Here is a 6,817-nt window from a genome sequence, read left to right as displayed (position 1 = left end):
AAGTGCCTGCAAATAAACTAGATTTCAAAATAATTATTCCTTCCTAACTTACAGTTACATCAAAAACAGAGAAAATTTGTGCAATAATTTTGCTTTCACAATTATCCTGGAGTTTCACCTGTGAATCAGTGATGGTGGGCGATCTGAGATAGAGCAAGAATGTACAGTGGTTTCTGGTTGGATAGTCTGAATCTTTACTACCACTAAATGTTAGTAAAATGTCTAAAAAACGCAGGGGATTAGGTTTGGAATTACAAATAGGTTGTTTAGGTGTAGAGTAGAGGTTGAGCCAGGGTTATGTAAAGTAAGGATCAGATAACACAGAGGTTAGTTTCTTTCCCTAGTTGTTGTCAATAAATATTTTGCCATAATAATGACTTGGCTCCTACTGGATGTTTAAAATGTGAATGTTTGAGCATTAAATTGGTTAATTAATAAAAAGTTTAATTTAAAGTGACCTTTGTTGAGTATCCTTTGTAGCTCATAACTTTACCAAACAGGGTAAAGACCAGTTAAATCTCACTTCCCTGTTTTTCAGTGTGGGTCCTTTCTCCATTTCTAATGTTTCAGTCTTGTCATGACTCACCAAGTGGGAGTGATATTCATCCTGGATGCAGCTGGCTGCTGTTTTGTCACACATGGAGGGAACCATACATCTGATCATTTGAGTCATTACAGTTAATCAGTATGTGGCCATCGCATTGAAACACAGTATTGTTGACAAAAGTACCGCCCCGTATGATAGATGGCATTGTTCTACTGCTTCTCATGACGTTAAGGATTCAGAGCGGTTGCCAGTATCCAGCTCACCAGTCTCCATGCACTTTCTGTGGTTTGTAATTTCAGCCTTATCTGCTGTAACTCAAACAGAATGACACTAGAGTTTGATATGACATTATGTAGGCTGATGCCAAGACTGTAGTCACCCAAAGGAAATACTTTGTTGTTCTTTGCAAGGATATAACAAGAATTCAGTGTTTCCCAAATAATTATGTTCATGAAGTAGTAAAAAAAACATCTGCAAGAACAACTCTATCATGCAACCCTTAAAGAAGTAGTTTGACACTTTGGAAAATACATTGCTCACTTTCTGCTGAGCGTTAGATGAGAAGATCAATATCACCTTCATGCCTGTATGTTAAATATAAGTCTACAGCCATGGTTAGCTAAGATTAACACAAGGACTAGAAACAGCTAACCTGGCTAAACAGGACTAAAGGACTAAAATTGTGTTCGATCATGTCAGAAGGCAAAAGTTGCTGTTTCAAACCGCCATCATTGATGGCACAGTAAAAAAAAAAAAAGCCTCCTGTCATAGAGAGGGGCAAAATACAGTAACTTTATGTAATCTTTCCGAGAGGGGTGTCTCAGTGGTGCACTCGGTTGTACATACAAAAAGAATGAAAAAAGAGATTGTGTTAGAGAAATTCAAACCTGACTACTTTCTGGCCTCTATCACACACCTGTTCAACCACTGCTTGAAGCCGGCATGAAAATCACATCGTAGGTTTCAAAAAGTTACAGAAATGGTCGGATACATAAATCTGCCTAAAGTTTCAGATGCCATCTGCCATTAAAAACCATCTAGCACAAGCACTTTGGCTGGAGCATAGAAGCACCTTAAAACTTCTTTATTTCTTGGCCTTTTCCCCACATTCTATGAAGTTATTGGTCCCTTGTGCTGGCTCTAACTGTATAGCCATAAGAGTGGCATTGGTGCTCATATCCAAGCCAGCAAGCAAATGAAATATGGGAGACTATCCTTATGGTTTGTAAATGAATGAAATAAACTAGTATTCACTCTATATTGTCTAGTCTGTTTATGTAGCGAAGGCCATGGAGGAACCTTAATCATATAAAGAGTAAACTATGTGACTGATCTTTGCTATTCATGCCAACATCTGCCCAATTAGCAATTAGTCATACCACCCTTGTCCATGTTCATATCTCTGTGCACACTCACCTAGCTATAATGGCTCACGTACAATTTAGAGATGAAATGCTGTCACTATCAATTATAATTCACAGTCATTAAGAAAGCTCTGACTGGGAAGCAAACATGCATTAAGGTTTTTGTAGTGAAAATAGTGTGCTTTTTGGACTTACAAATTCTAAGAAAAAGCTATCTGCATGACAACCCATCAAACACATGTAGTAGATAAGAATAAAGATGAAGCACTTGAAAGATATTATGGAAACTGTCTTGTCACATTAAGTAGGGAAGTCTGTCCTGAAAGTATTACAAAAGACAAAAAATCACTGTAATCAATTCATGGAAAATTACACTGGTTTTCCAGCCACTTACTAAAAACAGTCTGTGGTACTACATCACCATTGTTGGATTAAACCCTCTAACCCAAACTTTCATACTGGAAGATTTTACACTACTCAACATCTGTAAATTCTTTAAAGCACACTGGACACACCAAAAATGAAAAGCATTAAACACAATTATGTAAAATTCTTCAAATTTGATGGATTTTTCATGTTTTTGAAAATGCAAAAGCAGCTGCAAAATATTACACATGAAATAACTCATTCAACACAGACCTTTTTTTCATAACTTCCCAAACATGTGACTCTTGTCTTTCATGGTCCTGTGACAACTGAAAGAGTGTGATCCGTACTGGTCTGACCCCTCTATTTCCCACAACCCCCTAATTATGAATTCTAATTTTACACTCTGAGGCGTGGTCCTGTCACACTGCAACAAATTAGAGGATAGATGCCTGTCAATTCATCATGGGAGAAATGGCCTGATGACTCCCTCACTGTTTGTTTCTTTGTAAAAAAGAGTTAAGGGTAGCTCTTTTTACCTTTTGCATGAAACGTCTCTCTGTTTCTCTTTTGAAAAACAAGTTAAAAGGGTAATAGGGGTTAACTGAGTAATCAGGTGAAAGTATGAAAACTGTAAAAGAATCTTAATATGGAAAAGCTAATAAAAAACTTAACTTTATGTAAGATATTTCCCACCCTCTGTGAAGAACATAATACAATACACTTTAAAACATACTTTATCTTTTGATGCAGTGTGTGAACAGTGCTGATGACGTCTCAGATGACTGTCACGCTCTGCTAAATGAAATTTGCTACACTGTAAACCTTAAACTCTTTTCTTGGATGTGTGGTTTTGGAACACCTGAGTGAAATTAACTCTAATGAGCATCATGACCCTCAACAGCAGTCTAATGAAGCAATTAAACTGTTAAAAGTCCCACGTAACTAATAGGCATAATGACTTCTAACAGTGTGCATCTCTTTTCTTCACATACATGATGGTGAGTGGAAATTGTGGCCATTATGTAACAAAAACGTTCTCTCACAAAGTGGTGTGGTGCACACAACATTAAAGTGAGTATGAATACTAAAATCGCATTTGATTCATAGATGGTAGCATTACATTCAGTAGGGACATATGAAATCATGTGAAATCATGTGCCAGCTGGAAGAACCTTTTGATGATATTGGCGATAATAGCTTTTTTACAGAGCACTTGAGATATACTGTGCCTCATCTGAAACCCATCCACTTCTCACCACTTCACTACTGTGATTGTCTAGGGTATTAAACAGGTCATGCTACAATATACACTCTCAAGACTCAAGCAGGGAAAATAAGGAACATATTGGCGCTTAATTGCAGACATTTTTTGTTTTACAAGAGTTTGCGGTTGAGGCAATATGGAGAGAATCCCACCCAGGAGTGCACCTATTGTACAGCTGAGGACAATGGGCATCAAGAAGAAGAGGCGGTGAGGAGGTGAGGCCAGAGCAAGTGGTGGAAAAAATATTCAGATAAAAGTAAAAGTACTTGTCCTGCAGAAAAATGTCCCCTGCAAGAATTACACTAGTATACATTATTAGATTGTTAACACTGATGTACCAATACATAAATAGCATTTTACTCTTGGTTGAGGTGGAGCTTGTTTAAACTACATACAGTCTGGGAGGTTAGTCCAGTGGTTCTCAATCCAGGGCTCAGGCCATCTACAAAGGGTTGCAAAATGAAGCTCAGCGACACAAATATGAATTCTGGCCAGTTATTTAAATTGTCTATGAATTCTAGAGGGGAAAACAGCCTGAAATAGCTGTAAACTACACATTACTTGCAAGCCAAAAAGGTTGGGAATCCCTGGTGTAATCTTTGAAAATACATTGTATTTTACATTCTTGTAATATATTTCCTCATGCAAATTCTTAATATGAAAAACAACTGTAGCTGTTAAATAAATGTATTAGAGTATAAAACAGCAGAAAATTGTAATCAGTAAATGACAAGCACCCCAAAATTGTGCAAAAGTACAACACTTAAGTAAAGGTACTCAGTTACGCTCCACCACTGCCAGTAATGACTTATTCAACAGGCTGAATTTTGAATATATCTGATGTTGGTCTTTATCCCTTTTATAAAGTTCAAGGGATGCAACTAAATAATCATACAGGAGGAACTACTGGCTCATGCATTTTTCAACTGGGCTGGCCTGGCGGCTCGCTGCAGATGAGGACCAACCATGGTCAGGGGAGACATACCAAAGCCCTGAGCTCAGCCCAAGTGCAGCAGTCTTACAATATGTCAGCAGTGTTATTTTTACAGGGTCATATTAGAAAACCAAACGGCTCTGCATCTGTCCCACAAGGGCATTCCTCCATTGCTGACCCTGAACAAACCCACAACCTCTTGTCCTCCTGCTCTTGCATCAGCTTGTTACAAGCCCCTGATTTCCAAAGTAGTATTTACCCCTGCCGTGGCTCACCAGACATTTCACGTGTAATGATAAATACTCACATGAATTAAACAGCATGGAGCCCAATAAGTCAGAATGCAGACATTTAACCCATAAATTCTGGCTCATGCTGCTGTCTGTGTTTGCCTACTTAAAAACAAGTTAGTGTGTTGGGTGGGTGGACCAGTCGGGCTTGAGCTGAAACCTTCACAGGAATCAGGGTCATTAGCCATCAGACTGATAAACAAGCCTGTGACATAATGTGGAAACACTGATCCCATTCATAGGTCTCATCACCCGCAAAACATTCTGCATGCCGGGCAAATCTCACACATATAAAACAAATTCCTTGCGGTTGGAGTGAGGATAGTGAGCTGCCATAGGGGGAAAAAAGGCTGTTTAGTGGAATATCACTCTCTGTCCTGCTGGCTTCTTCTCACATCCACAAAGAGCTGGGAGTCTGGGTGAGATTAGGGGACTGGTGCCATTGCTGGCTTTGCCTTTGTCTCTTCTCCCCCCATAATATCATGTCAGGAAGTGGATAGACCCCCCCCCCATCTTCTTCCTGCAATAGGCTGCTCTTAATATGGAATGAAAACTGCACAGGAGCATTTCATATGTACATATTTATTTTTTCACATATAAGCTAAACTCATGGTCTGTCAACTCTACCTGTGGGATACAAACAACAAACTGTTTGAGTTCAAATGAGATGGTTGCAGTTTATTTCCTGTTTGTGTGTGTGAGTGGATGTTCTAAGAAATATTCCAGAATTTCTATGTAATCTCTTTAAGGTCTATTGGTCTGGACATAAATCAAAACAGGGGTCTGGAAACCGAGGGGAAACATGCAGTAAATGTCCATGTTGGAAAAACATAAACTTGTTACCAATTAGTGTTAACTGTGCGCTCTGGCAAATGCAGGCCCTCATTATAATGACCAAAATAATTTGGTGTATGAACAGTGCAGCCAAGACATATTAAGTCAGCAGCACTGTGATCACCCTCACTTGTTTTAGGTCTTTTGGTGCCAAGCCCGGCTTCTATACAGCTTGGGAATGGCAGATACCAATTACATTGGTCCTCCAGTTGGATAAATATGATTAATCCCCTTTCCCTTTGCCAGTATGCCCTATCATGCAACTTTTGTGGTCTTGAATATTGAAAGCCAAATTAAATATTACAGGGCTTTGAACTGAAATGACATGAGGTTACTAGATAAGAAAGAATATTAGGGAAATTGAATGATTAACTTGTTCAAATGTTATTGTATTTCCACCCATGTACTCATTTCTAAATGATTTATTAACATAACATCAGTGGTGGAGCAAGTATTAAATCCTTTACTTAACTAAATATGGCAATACAACAATATAAAAATACTCCATGACATTCAGCAGGGTGGCGCCTGTGAGTGTTATACCATTATATAATATTGCTAATGCATAAACACGTTAAGTAGTTTAAGTTCAAGATGTTTTATGTACAACAATGTTTCATATTTCATAAACTGACCAAGTAACTATTTATAAAAACTTAATCTGCAAAATAACTAGGAACTACAGCTGTTAAATAAATGTAGAAGAGTGAAAGGGATATTTTTCCCTCTGAAATGTACTGTTGTAGAAGGGTAAAGTAAAATAGAATGTAAATACTCCTTTTGATAGAAAAATACAAGTACCTCAAAACTGTACTTTAAATGCAGTACTTGAATAAATGTACTTAGTTACTTTCTACCACTTCATTTCTAATACTACTTTGACTCCACAGTCAAATGTTCAGTATTACCTGAGAGTATGAGGAAAGTGCAACAGGCTACAAATCCCCATCAGAAAACATAGATTTAGAAAAATCTATGCAACAGCGCCGCCTGGTGTTTTTGGCGCGCTTCTACAACCCATAGCATAATATTCCGTGTATTTTGTCAATCGAAAATATGGCTCATAACGCTTCAGTTTCCCTTTTAATAATGAGAAATAAATACAATATATTTTATACTAATAAAATTGTCAAACAGGCTCGCTATTTGTAACACTTAGTTCAGTTGCGAATCTGCGGTAAGGAAATGAAAAACAACACGGCTAATCAGGCAGGA

This window comes from Lates calcarifer, linkage group LG15, assembly GCF_001640805.2.
Source record: "Lates calcarifer isolate ASB-BC8 linkage group LG15, TLL_Latcal_v3, whole genome shotgun sequence".
Classification (NCBI taxonomy): Eukaryota; Metazoa; Chordata; class Actinopteri; family Centropomidae; genus Lates; species Lates calcarifer.
The sequence above is the reverse complement of the archived record's forward strand: the minus strand, read 5'-3'. Positions refer to the sequence as shown.